At 42.3% G+C, this 14,785-nt stretch overlaps 1 pseudogene; it reads right to left on the reverse strand.

Annotated features, from left to right (window-relative positions):
* Positions 1 to 397: 397 nt before the first annotated feature.
* Positions 398 to 10,583, reverse strand: LOC118807661 (annotated as a pseudogene).
* Positions 10,584 to 14,785: the final 4,202 nt, after the last annotated feature.

Here is a 14,785-nt window from a genome sequence, read left to right on the forward strand (position 1 = left end):
AAACCCATGCAGACACAGGGAGAACATGCAAACTCTACACAGAAAGGACCCTGGTCGCCCGGCCAGGAATCAAACCCAGTCCCTTCTTGCAGGGAGGTGACAGCGCTACCCGCTGCGCCACCATGCCGCCCCAGATAGCAAATAGCGTTAGAATAAAATATTAGAATACAAAATGGGGGAAAAACAGGTGGAGCAATGGTTGATTAGATAGTTTGAGTTTATGCAGCAGCAACAGCAGGAGGGTCAGTTCATGCAGGTGAGGTTTGCACAGCGTTGTACAACGAGAAGCTCAATGGTGGTCAAGGAGGCTGGAACGGTCCAGAAGGCTGGCAAGTAGTGGGCACCCGATCAAGGCAGAAGAAGCAACAGCATCAGACTGCACAGGATGGACAGCTGTTCAACTTCGCTCCACCGTCAACAAACTTGAGTGAATGCGTGAGAGCTGCGGGACGACAGCACCAACACTCCCAGTTTACCATAATACACTGTGTCCATGAACCCCCAGATCTGCACCTTTTATCTAACAGGGAAAACTAATTACCAAAGGCTTGACTAAACAAGTAAGTTTTTAGCATAGACTTAAAGACTGAGGCTGTGTCTGAGTCCTGAACACTGACTGGAAGATTATTCCAAAGCTGGGGGGCTTTGTATGAGAAGGGTCTACCCCTGATGTAACTTTATTAATTCTAGGTACTAATAGTAAGCCAGCACCTTGTGATCTAAGTAGGCGTGATGGTTCATAGTATGAGAGAAGTTCACTCTGGTACTGAGGGGTGAGTCTGTTAGAGCTTTATATGTCAGTAAAAGAGTTTTGTAATCGATGTGAAATTTAACTGGCAACCAGTGTAGGTTTGATAAAACTGGGCTGATATGGTCAAACTTTCTGGTTCTTGTGAGGACTCTGGCTGCAGTGTTCTGGACTAACTGAAGCTTGTTAAGGCTTTTGCTGGAACATCCAGACAGCAGGGCGTTACAGTAATCAAGCCTTGAGGTAATAAATGCATGAACTAGCTTTTCTGCATCCTGTAGAGACAACGCATTTCTTAATTTAGCAATATTGCAGAGATGCAGGAAGGCTATTCTAGTAATATTGGTTATATGTGCCTCGAAGGACAGACCAGGATCTATCATGACACCAACATTTTTTACAGATGAACCTGATAAAACTGAGAAACTATTAAGTTTAAGTGTTAAATTAGACAGATTGTTTCTAGCAGCTTTTGGATCAAGAAGCAGAACCTGTGTTTTATCTGAGTTAAGTAGGAGAAAGTTACTCAACATCCAGTCTTGTATGTCTTTTATACAGTCCTCAATCTTGCTAAGTTGAATTTTATCATCTGGTTTGCTTGATACATATAACTGTGTGTCATCAGCATAGCAGTGGAAATTGATGCCTTGTTTACTGATAATGTTGTCCAGTGGTAGCATATATAATGTGAATAATATAGGTCCTAAAACAGAGCCTTGTTGGACACCATACTTTACTATTGCAAGAACAGATGATTCACCGTTTACATTTACAAACTGATAGCGATCAGTGATTCCTGTTACCCCTACAAGGTTTTCTAGTCTATCTAGTAAGATAGAGTGGTCTATCATGTCAAATGCTGCACTAAGATCAAAGAGGACTAGCAAAAACACATTTCCTTGGTCAGAGAATAATAAAAGATTGTTTACAATTTTCACTAGTGCTGTCTCTGTACCGTGATGTGGCCTAAAACCAGACTTAAATTTTTCATGTATATGATTCCTATGCAAATATGAACTTAATTGTTTTGCCACAACTTTTTTCAAGATCTTTGATATAAAGGGGAGATTCAAGATAGGTCTATAATTTGATAGTTCAAATCAACTATCAAGGTGTAACGTGCGACCAGTAAGCAGACGCTCGCAGATGTAAAACAGTGAAGAAGCTTTACTTGGGGATTTAGAATGAGATATCGTTGTCAGTACACAGGCATGGGTCAGTTCCAAAATCAGCAAAAATACACAGAAGGCGATCATAACAAAATAGGGCTAGGCAGATCAAAGTCCAATACACAGGCAAAAGTCAAAAACCATATATCCAGCAAATCAGGCAACAGTACCAAAAAGGGCAAATCCGTAAATCAGTGAGCACGAGAAACAAAGTCAAAACACAAGGTCAAAACACGGGAGATCAAAACCAGAAAGAACGCTCAGTAGTTTCACTAGGAAAACAATACCTCGCACTGAACCTGACTATAGCCCGGGCTAATATACTATCTAAAACTGGTGAAAATGATCAATATTCAGGAGAACTAGAGCGGTGATAGGCTGCTGATGATCTTCCTGGAGTCAGGTGATGAGGCGGAGGATTCTGGGAATCGTACTTTTGAGGCTGGCTGGCCGAATACGTGACAGTACCCCTCACCAAAGAGTCCTGGCTGGCCTTGGAATGAGGGCGACCAGGACGACCACCCCGTCCCCCACCAGCCCTCGGAACAGGGGCCGACCCAGAGCTGCCGAGGTGCTGGACCGCCAGTGAACTCTCACGTGGTCTCTGCAGATGAGCCGGAAGGGATGCGGGTAGCCCTCTACGCAGGCGACCCCTGGGACGCGGAGCAGGTTTCTCAGGGTGCTGGCTGTGAAAATCCGCCACGAGCCCAGGGTCCAGAATGTCCTTGGCCGGCACCCAACACTGCTCCTCAGGTCCGTAGCCCTCCCGCGGTGCGTCTCCTCCCAGACCTGCTCACTCCGTTTCATCCAGTTGTCGACCGCTGGAACCTCTGTTTCCATCCCGGTCCACGGGGCCAAAGGAGGCTGATAACCCAAAACACACTGAAAAGGGGTCAAACCTGTCGAGGAACTGATCAAAGAGTTTTGTGCTATTTCAGCCCAGGTTAAAAATCTATACCAGTCCGTGGGGTTGTTGTGACAGCAAATCCTTAAAAACTTTCCAAGTTCCTGATTCATCCTTTCACACTGTCCGTTAGCCTGTGGATGATATCCAGAAGTTAGACTTACAGAGACTCCAATTTGCTCAAAAAAGGCTGACCACACATCTCAGGTAAATTGTGGCCCTCGGTCAGAGACAATGTCCTCTGGGATCCCAAAGAACCTAACACATGGTTAATAGGGCTTCCGCCATTTGGAAAGCCGTGGGCAAGTGAGGAAACGGAATGAAACAAACCCCCCTGGAGAATCTATCCACCACAGTCAGAATTGTGGTGAAACCTTGGGATTCGGGAAGTTCAGTTATGAAATCTATTGCTAAATGTGACCAGGGTCTGTCAGGAACTGAAAGGGGCATCAACTTGCCTGCGGGTAAAGTCTTAGGGGTTTTACATTGTGAGCAGATCGAACATGATTGCACGAATGAATGAATGTCCTTACTCATTGATTCCCACCAGTATCTATTTGATATCAACTGATGGGTACGTGTTTCTCCCGGGTGACCAGTCACAATGGAGGAGTGTGCCCATGTATTTAAACGATCCCTACATTCTAGAGGAACATATTTCTTCCCTGGGGGGCACTGACTTGGCACAGAAACATTAGTTAGAGCAGCTTCAATGGCTTCATCTATTTCCCAACGTATAGCTGAGATAATAAGGTCTGGGGGTAAAATGGACTTTTGGCTATTAGGGTCTAGTACGTGACTGTTTTCTTGGTGTATACGCGAAAGCGCATTGGTAAGTGATGGTAAAATTAAAATGGGCCAAAAACAGTGACCACCTAGCTTGTCTGGAATTCAGTCTTCGGGCGTTCCTGAGATATTCTAAATTCTTATGGTCCGTAAGCACCGTAAATGGATGGTTAGCTCCCTCGAGCCAATGTCTCCATTCCTCTAGAGCTAACTTTACCGCTAGTGGTTCTCTATCCCCAATTCCATAATTTCTTTCTGCTGCTGACAATTTGTGGGAAAAAAAAGGCGACTGGGTGCAACTTTACTGGTGATCCAACTCTTTGTGACAAACTGCCCCCACCCCTGTCTCTGAGGCATCTACTTCTACCACAAATGGCTTGGAAGGATCGGGGTGTGTGAGAATGGGAGCTGAAGTGAAGGCTTCCTTGAGTTCTTGAAACGCCTTCTCAGCTTGCTCAGTCCATCTGATCCTCTTGGGGGCACCCTTGAATAGAGATGTGAGTGGTGCGGCTTTAGTACTGAAATTTCTAATAAACCTTCGATAGAAGTTAGCAAAGCCTAGGAATCGTTGTAGCTCTTTGACTGAAGTGGGCGTTGGCCAGTTAACCACTGCGTCGACCTTGTGATCATCCATGAGAACCCCTTGACTACTGACTACATACCCCAAAAAGTTGACAGACTCTAGATTGAATTCACATTTCTCTCCTTTAACATACAGGTTATTTTCGAGAAGTCTCTCCAACACTGCTCAAACCTGCAGCACATGGGTGTCTTTGTCTGGGGAATAAATCAAAATGTCATCCAGATAAGCAATTACAAATTGACCTAGCATGTCCCACAGTACCTCATTAATAAATGCCTGGAACACAGAGGGCGCTATAGAGAGCCCGAAGGGCATCATGAGGTACTCATAGTGCCCTCTAGTGGTCATAAAGGCTGTCTTCCACTCATTTCCCTCTCGGATACGTATTAAATTGTAGGCACTTCTGAGGTCTAGTTTGGTGAATATTTTAGCCCCCTTTAACTACTCCAAGGCTACTGGGACGAGAGGAAGTGGATAAGGATAGGGCTTCGTAATGTTATTGAGTGCTCGATAATCTATACAAGGCCGAAGTCCTCCATCCTTCTTCTTAATGAAAAAGAAACTAGAAGATATTGGGGAGGTAGATGGTCTAATAAAGCCTTGTTTGAGCGCTTCTTGAATGTACACATCTAACGCCTTCTGTTCTTCCCGGGTTAAGGGATAAACTCTGGCCTTGGGGAATGTATGATTTTCAATCAAGTCTATGGCACAGTCATAGGTTCTATGTGGGGGTAACTTGGTGGCATTGACTTTGCTGAAAACCTCTTTGAGGCCTTGATACGCAGGGGGAATGTGGAACTGGGCTTTTTTTTCATTGGGGCTTTCTACGGATGTGGAATGAACAGAGAGTGAGGGGGAAATGATGCAGGTTTGCAAGCACTCATCTGACCACTTGGTAATTGTGTGACTGGACCATGAAATCAAGGGGTTGTGTTTTTCGAGCCACGGGAGTCCTAAAATGATTTCGAATTCAGTTTGCTCTAGAACTAAAAAAGACAATGTCTCTTGATGAAGGGCACTGGTCTGGACTACTAGGGGCTTGGTGATCGGGGAAATGGTTCCAGCTCCTACCGGTCCTCCATCCAGTGCTACCACTTTCAAGGCATTCGGAAGTTCCTCCACTGGAATTTTGAGTGCCTTCACGATCCTGGCTTGAATAGAGTTCCCTTCTGCTCCGGAATCTAAAAGGGCTGAAACAACAACAGAATCGGGATCACAGTATATACTGATAGGGAGCATAAATGATTTAGAGACCAACCCTTTTGTGGGAACACTCACCACATTAACACGCGGAGTAAACTCCACGTGCTTTCCAAGGGTTGGCGCCTTGCTAGTTTGTGGTCTCACAGCACAATCCTTGATCTGATGACCCGACTTCCCACAATACAGACAAAGGTGATCTCTCATCCTGCGTCTCCTTTCTTCCGGAGTTAGTCGCACTGATTCACATTGCATGGGTTCGGGGCTTCCAGTGATTCCGTAGTACTTCGTGATCTAGTGAAACTGCGTCTGACATTCTTGTCATACTTCCTCTTAACCCGATGTTGTAACAGATGATCGATTTTAATAGCCAGATTCACCAGTTCATCTAATGACAAGTCGTCATCTTTACATGCTAATTCATTCAAGATGTTGAGTCTGAGTCCTTGTCTAAACATAACCACTAATGCAGCCTCGTTCCAACCACTACTGGCTGCTAAAGTCCAAAATTTCAAAGCGTAATCTACTACGGAACGAGCCCCTTGTTTGAGCTGAGCTAATAATTCCCCACTAATTCTCCCTTCATAAGGATGGTCAAATACAGTTTTGAATTCACGTAAGAATTGCGCATACGAAAGACGGTATATTCTATTCCAGCTTGCGGAAGCCCACTCTAATGCTTTATCCGCTATCCTGGAAACTATGAAGGAAACTAGCGGGAGAATTATCAAAATAAACGGAACATTGGAGTAAAAACCCTCAGCATTTATCAGGGTTACCGTCAAACTTATCAGGTTTACTAATCGGAAAAACAGCAAGAGTGTTCAGATCCTGAGCAGCGGGGTTAACTTCAGGTTCAGTGACGTTCAGAATCTGTAACTGGCTGCTTAAACCTTTAACGCTTGCTACGAGCTGAGGTAGCTGAGAGTGTTGTTCAGCTTGCTGTTGAGCTAGCGATTCTAGTGAGTTAGTTACCCCAGAAAGAACTTGCTGATGTCTGCCGAGTAGCTGTCCTTGTTCCTTCAGAGCCTTCTGGAAAGCTTCTAAATCCGCCATCTGCATTTAAGGCAAGGTATTCTGTAACGTGCGACCAGTAAGCAGACGCTCGCGGATGTAAAACAGTGAAGAAGCTTTACTTGGGGATTTAGAATGAGATATCGTTGTCAGTACACAGGCATGGGTCAGTTCCTAAGTCAGCAAAAATACACAGAAGGCGATCATAACAAAATAGGGCTAGGCAGATCAAAGTCCAATACACAGGCAAAAGTCAAAAACCATATATCCAGCAAACCAGGCAACAGTACCAAAAAGGGCAAATCCGTAAATCAGTGAGCACGAGAAACAAAGTCAAAACACAAGGTCAAAACACGGGAGATCAAAACCAGAAAGAACGCGCAGTAGTTTCACTAGGAAAACAATACCTCGCACTGAACCTGACTATAGCCCGGGCTAATATACTATCTAAAACAGGTGAAAATGATCAATATTCAGGAGAACTAGAGCGGTGATAGGCTGCTGATGATCTTCCTGGAGTCAGGTGATGAGGCGGAGGATTCTGGGAATCGTACTTTTGAGGCTGGCTGGCCGAATACGTGACACAAGGTTAGCTTTCTTAATCAGAAAGCTAACCTAATTCCTGCTAGTTTAAGAGTTTTTGGGATTCAGCCAAAGCTAAGAGAGGAGGTTATTATTGACAGAATAGGCCCGGGTTTTTTCTGGCAAAATTTCTTTGAGTAAACCTATAGGAATTGGATCTAACCTACAAGTAGAAGATTTTGCGGAGAAAATCATTTTAACTAGTTTATTTTGTTAAACTAAGGTAAACAATTCCAGCCTCTCTGCAGTAGTTACAATATTCTCAAGATCTAGATTGGCATTACAAGGCAGCAAGTTTGTAGAGTTTAACTTGCTTTCTGAATTTTCTGCCAAATTCAGAAAATGATTGCTGCTATAGGCTAATGGCATCTGTGGTTCAGTAACTGTTTGGTTGTTAGTTAATTTAGAAATTGTGTTAAATAATAATCTAGGACTATTCTTATTATTTTCTATGAGAGAGGAGAGAAGTTGAATGTGCTGCTGTAAGTGCTCTTATATAGTCTATAAGGCTCTCCCTCCAGGTGGACTGGAATACTTCTAGTTTAGTCAGGTGCCAATTTCGCTCTAGTTGTCTGACAGTCTGTTGTAAGGCTCAAGTATGATCATTATACCACGGGGCAAGCTTTTTCTGCCTTATTATTTTACTTTTTAATGGAGCCACATTATCTAGAGTAGATTGAAAAGCATCCTCTAAGCATTTGGTCATAATATCTAATTCGGTAGGATGAGAGAGACAGCTGATAAAAGCTGATCATTGTGGGAGGTTTCTGGTAAAGCAACCAGCTGTGGAGGAAGTTATAGTCCGCTTAACATGATAGCATGGTGATGAACGTACATTACCACTAAAGCGAATTTCATATGAGATTAGGTAATGATCTGAGATTGCGGTGCTCTGGGAGAGAATGGCTAAGTGATCTATGTTTACAGCAAAGGTCAGAATTAAGTCTAAAATGTGGCTGCAATAATGAATGGGCCCCTTTATATTTTGAGTCAAACCTACAGAGTCTAAGATAGATATAAATGCCTTACTTAGTGGATCTTGTGGTTTATCAAAGTGGATATTAAAATCTCCAACAAGTATTACTTTATTTGAAAACGTTATTAAACTTGATAGAAAGTCAGAGAATTCCTGTAACAACTGAGAATACGGCCTTGGCAGCCTATAGATTGTAATTAGTGAAAAGGAATTCTTATCTGTTCCTCGATCACTCATATTAAGAAAATGAACTTAAAAGAAGAGAATTTGTAGCCTACTTTCTGTCTTACGCCTAAAGCTTTTTGTATGGATGGTTGCTATACCTCCACCCCAGCCGCTTAAACGAGGTCTATGCGCATAACTGTAGCCTGTGGCGGTGGCTTCATTTAGACCAAAGTATTCATCGGGTCTAATCCATGTTTCTGTGAGGCACAGAGCATCTAAATCGTGACCGATAATAGCTTCATTTACAACAACGGCTTTAAATGCAAAGAGATCTTATGTTAAGCAGTCCTAGTTTTAGGCCAAAAGTGCATTCACTGCAAACTGGTATAAGTGGTCGTCTCAAGGCAGCTCGCAGACAGTCAGTTTAGCCTGTTTGTCTGCTTCATGGCCTTGGCCCTAGTTTGTCAGCGACTGACTGTCCTACATTAACGGCTATCTGAGAGACTACGAGCTATGCTACATGAAATGAGAGCAGCACCCTCCCGTGAGGGGTGGATACCGTCCCGACTCAAAAGACCAGGCTTGTCCTCAAAAGACAAATTATCTACAAATCCCACATTGTTTTCTGAGCACCACTTGGACAACCAGCAGTTCAGTGACCATAACCTGCTGTAGATTTCGGCGCCACATTGAACTGGGATGGGGCCAGAGCATATTACGGCATCGGACATCATCTGAGTGTAGCGGACACTGGCTGAAACGAACACTGGCCGAAACATGACCTCAAGTTGAACGTTTACTTAAACTCATCAACAACCAAAAGCTAAAAGCGTTTTGGCTCCAGCGAGTCTGGAGCTGGAGGTGTAAATCTGTCACTTATCACCCCCAACTCCCAAAATCAGTCGATTTACGGCTGAATCAAGGAGCAGCACCCCTCTCTCTCCTTTGACCTGGAGAAAAACAGGATCCTTCACTGGAATGCAGCTGCACGGCTCTCCAAAATCCTGTGGACAAATTTTTCTTAAGTAACAGAAAGCACATTTCTAAGGTGTTTGTCCCCTCCAAACTAGAACCATTCATTAGAACTCTTTTTAACTAAACTAGACATACCAAAACGGAATTTGTACGACTTTGGACGGCAAAATTCCAACTTTCTAAATTCCCTAGGGATCTCAAGCATGGACCCACAGCACCCCCAAGGGGTGAAAACGAGGATTACCACGCCACCACCTAAGGACGGTTACTCACAAAGGATCCCAGGAAAACTCATTGATATGCATGCTCGACTATCAACTTTATCTAATTTCACGAGTGATGATGCTTGTATTTGTATACTCAGTTACTTAAAGTGTATTCATCCTTTCTTTGTCAGTCCTTGTCACTTATTTTATTTAGCCTTCTATATGATTCAAGATGGCGCCGAGTATGGCTGCCGTGTTGCGAGCTCCCGCTTTTGATTTGAAAATAAGATTATATGTATATATTTTAGTTAAATTGGTTTTATCTATTCTTCTATCCTATCTATAGTTTTGTTTATCTATGTGTAAATACTGTTCTCTGCATAATTTGTGGAACTCGCACTCAAGTTTTTCACTCACCTGTGTCCCTGTACTCTTGTGATGTGACAATAAATCTGATTTGATTTGATTTGATATTTACTTAATTGTCATTTGAAGTAATGATTTTACTGTGTTGAAAGTTCCTGCAATGAAAAGACACCCAAGGATTATCTATGAGATTGTTTCTGCCTTTGCCATAGTTGTTCTCAGATAATGTGGGTAGAAACTGCACGTGGATACCTAAATGTTAGGTTTGTAGGTTATGGATTTTAGTAACCTAATTGATCTGAAAACTGTTTTGTTCAATCGAATTAAACTTTTAAACCTAGAAGGAACAAAGGAGGGAGTTCCCTGGTAGGACAGAGAAACCCCCACCAATCAGGACCAAGAATTAGGAATAGCTAATTATCCGTTAGGTGAGAGAACCTATCAACACCTGGGTTCCACCCCTGAAGGGAAGGGCCTCCAGCTGAACAAAACCAGAGTGCACCGCAAATTCAGAGAGTTCCTGCGTTCGCAACAAGTTTTTAAGTTTGTGCCGGCCTAGGTCAGAAAGACAGGTCAGAAGTATTAGGACGCTAAATTATCAGATCTGAAACCTTTGTTCGCCTACACACCTTAAGTTTGAACCACCCTCAGAGAAGGAAGGTGGATATTTCTTGTCTGGCCCGGGAGGATATATCCATAACTTTCGATTCTGCTAAAGAGAGGTAGTTAGTTAAATTGGTACCACCAGCCTCAGAACCCTGATTGCAACCTGAACCTCGCCAGCGGAGTGGGAGCGGTTCGGACAGATCGACCCTCGAAAGGCCGCCCAAGCTCCACCGTCAGACGGCCACGAGACGCCTCCGCCCAATCCCTGACGGGAAGGCGCTTGCCCGCACGGAGATGCAGCATCCACGGCCAGCGAGGAGAGGAACCACCGCGTGAGCTCCAGCCTTCGATCGAGTCTGTCCTAAACGACCCCGCCTGAAGTCAGCCCCCGACTCCCACGTAAGCTGGAACCATCAATTTGCAGTCAGGGCCCTGACGCCAATTTATTTAATAAGAGAACTTTTATAGGTACATCCAGCCATATAGTTCTTCCCGTCCAGGCTTAGGTTAATTCTCTAGAGGCTCTCCCAAGCGACTCCCCAAACCACACTGCCTCATACCATTTAGCCGTGAATCACTCTAACTTACTCGAGCTATTTTGTCTTTCATTACTATCACTTTGTTTTGTTTTGTTTTCTGGTTTTATTTTCTATTGTTTATCATTGAATGTAGTCCAAAAGTAGTTTGATATTTAGCCAATAAATTCCCTTTTCTGAAGCATCCTTGGTGCGAGTGTTTCTCTCTCTTGCCCTGGTCTGTAGACTTCAAATAAATCCGGGTTAGCTCACACCTTCACATAAGGTTCTAGCAATATAATATTAAAAATTGCAAAACCCGTTACATGAGCTAATTCACACACCTCTTTAATAGCAAGCGACTCCAATCTGGATCCACGTAACAGTCACATCCTTTTGGCGGATTTGTGGATTTGTGTGGTGGTTCTTTGTGATGTATAGATCGATTCACTGCCGATGCTGGTCCGGAGAGAAGCGTTCTTAGCTGCATTTAAATTCTTTTCGGTTTAATGCTTTCAACAGCCAGTCGTTTGAGGTGAGTTACTTAATCTGTAGGTATATTAATTCATATTTGCAATTCATTAAGCTATATTGTCTATATGTTTCGTGTTTCTATAATAAGCAGTACGACTAATGTTAGCTTTGTTTTTTAGGACAATTTTCTCCCAAAAACATCTCCGCCTGTTCCTTTCCAAGGTAAGTTAATACTAGCTGTTAATTTTGCTAACGTCAGCGAGCTAGCTAGGTTTCTGAGCTTAGCGCTATTTGGGACTTTTATATCAGCCCTAGTTTAAATTCAGACGTCTTTAGTTCATTGTTAACAGACATGTAGGTAACTTTCATATGTGTTTTTTAAATTAATGCTTTCTTTAACAGCTTAAACTTGAAGTCTGTCTTTTATTAATGTAGCATTAGCCTGTTAGCCAGCTAGCTAGCTTTCTGCTACCTGCCCAGCCTGCTAGCTAGTGAACAGTAATAGCTAATGAGGGCAGGATATATCCAGTTATAACGAAAATTTATAACAACTGGGCTTTTTTACTGACTCTGTATGAAGCAACAGCATCGTTTCCACTGCAGCTCAGTGCTGTTTAAGCTTGTAGTGCTGCTGTTCTTGCCGTTATTTCATCGTCAATCAGCTGTACTGACTTTGTCCCAGAGACATTTAGTTAGACAAAATAACTTAAAAAATAAACGCACTTTCTTCGGCTTCGCTAAAAAGTGTTACGAACGACACTTCCGTTACCAACCGAATATTTCAATCATAATCGCGAAACACGGTGGTCACATGAAAAATAAGATATGGAGGAAAAGGAAGGATAGCCCGGGTGAGTAGGGGAGGATGGACTGTGAAGGGGCTCAGAAACGGATGACATGATAAACTGCCAGTTGAACCTCACTGCTCCTAGCCAACAGACTTGCAGTCAGGGCTGTGAATGGGCTCAAATGTTATTGCTTTCTTTGTACACATCGTCAGAGAGCCGGTTGTAGCCGAGATGTTGCTGTGCCGTCCCCTTTTGTTCCGTCACACTAATACTCTAAGTACGGGACAGCGGCCCGAGTGCGGGTGTTACGGTAAATTCAGTTCCCCCTGTTCCCCCTCACTGTGGGGCTTAATTTGTCTGTGTTTGTGCTGTTATTTCATCCTATTCCTCACGGTAAGTGAATTATCACGTTGTTTGTAAAATAACTTGAAGTTAAACACATTTTAAAGTATAAAATGTGTTGTTAGCGGGTGTTTTAATGCTCAAACACTACGTGGGTTATCTTGCTAATGCTACTCGGAGTAACATAGATTTAATGCGCCATTTCTGATTTATGCAGACACATTCTGTTGTTCAGACGTCAGTGATTTTTTTTAAGGTGTACTTATGTCCCATATCCTCATCAGCCTCCCTAAGTTCTGTAAATAGATTTGAAACATTTGTCGCTGAAATAAATTGCATTACACAGCACAGTAATTAGTCTGTGTTATTATTGTTAGACTATTTATCTCAGTGCACCTAGGAAGTGAGTGTCCCTATAGTCTTTAAAGCTGAAGTCTTACTGTTATGGTACTAAAGTGACTTGTCTTTATAGTAATTTCTATTCATATTATATCACCTTTAGAACTGAGAATACAGGGGGAACATCTTTAACCAGAGCCTGAGAAAAGTGGTTTCCCCTTGTATATCACAGCTGGAGTGGATTTCAAGTACAACAATGATGTTGATAATCTGTTTCTGTGCATGATCATTTACACATGGAACAGCATTCTCAGTGTACTAGTCGATTACAGCTGTTAAAGATTTAATGCACTATCATCATATTAATTTATCATTTTTTAAATTTTACTCCACCTGCTTCATTCTATTAACGTAGTTTTATACAGAGGGTAAATGGTAGAACAGATTTAGCCAGTGCCCCACTGGAAAAGTAATTTCCAGTGAAAACTGACAATTAGGATCAGTTTAATATACTATAATGCTTTCTTTGCTTTTTTCAGTTCTCCCAGTAACTGCAATGTGTCCAACATTTTAGACTGTGGTGAATTAAATGAAAAAAAAATACATTATATGTTTTACCATTTTTCTCAAATTGAATGATTAATACATGCAGGTGTACTACACTGTAAAGTTTCTTGATACAGCTATGTTATCTGTTACCATGTTAACATGTTTAATGGAAGTAAACAAGTGGGATTGAATTTGCTCAGTGTTCCTGGTAAATGGTTTCCTTTCCCTGCACTACAACAGGGCATAAAGGTACTATAATAACCCTATTTTTATTTCCTTATATTACAACAGGTTATAAAAGTACTATAATAATTGTGTTATTGTGTAAAGGTGGTATAATATGACTAAAAGTTACTGAGTGAAAAGATCTTGCAAAGATTGTCACTGTATTTTAAATCCACTCCAGCTGTAATATACAAGGGGAAACAACTTTTCTCAGGCCCCGGTTAAAGATGTTCCCCTGTATTCTCACTGTAAAGGTGGTACAGTGTGACTAAAAGTCACTGAGTGAATTGATCATGTACAGATATAGATTATCAGCATCATTATTGTACTTTAAATCCACTCCAGCTGTGATATACAAGGGGAAACCACTTTCCTCAGACTCTGGTTAAAGACGTTCCCCTTGTATTCTCAGTTCTAAAGGTGGTATAATATGAATAAAAGTTACTATAAAGACAAGTCACATTAGTACCATAACAGTAAGACTTAAGCTTCAAAGACTATAGGGACACTAACTTTCTAGGTGCATTGAGATAAGTAGTCTAATAATAATAACACAGACTAATTACTGTGCTGTGTAATGCAGTTTATTTATTTCAGCAACAAATGTTTCAAATCTATATACACAACTTAGCGAGACTGATGGGGATATGGGACATAAATACACCTTAAAAATCACTGACGTCTGAACAACAGAATGCGTCTGCATGTACGGTAATTAAATCAGAAATGGCGCATTGAATCCATTTTACGTAACGGTACAAACACAAACAAATTAAGCCCCCCAGAGCAGCGTCAACCGAAGACGTCATGATGTCGACATGCGCAATGAGGGGGAACAGGGGGAACTGAATTTTCCGTAACACCGGTACACACAGCAGAACAGTGGCTTAAGCGCCAGAACACACAGCAGAACAGCGGCCAGAGTGCCGGTTCACACAGCAGAACAGCGGCCAGATTGCCGGAACACACAGCAGAACAGCGACTTATGCTGCCTTCAAGTCATGTATAATGTATTGTAGGAGTGAAATAATACGAAATTCAAAATTTAAAGTGCCTTAAGGATAAAAATGAGGTAAGCTTTAGATTGTTCTGCATGTTATTCCAAGTTACAGGTGCACAATAAGTAAAAGTGGGTTTTCAGTAAACAGCCAGCACCTGCAACATATTTAAATCATTTAAGAGTGGGCCTGCATTCAAAGACAACAACAAAGCAATGTATGGAGGTAAAAAACAGTAAGGGCCTTATTAAAAAAATTACTGTCTACCACACCTT

The sequence above is a fragment of the Colossoma macropomum genome, unplaced genomic scaffold, assembly GCF_904425465.1.
Source record: "Colossoma macropomum unplaced genomic scaffold, Colossoma_macropomum, whole genome shotgun sequence".
NCBI lineage: Eukaryota > Metazoa > Chordata > Actinopteri > Characiformes > Serrasalmidae > Colossoma > Colossoma macropomum.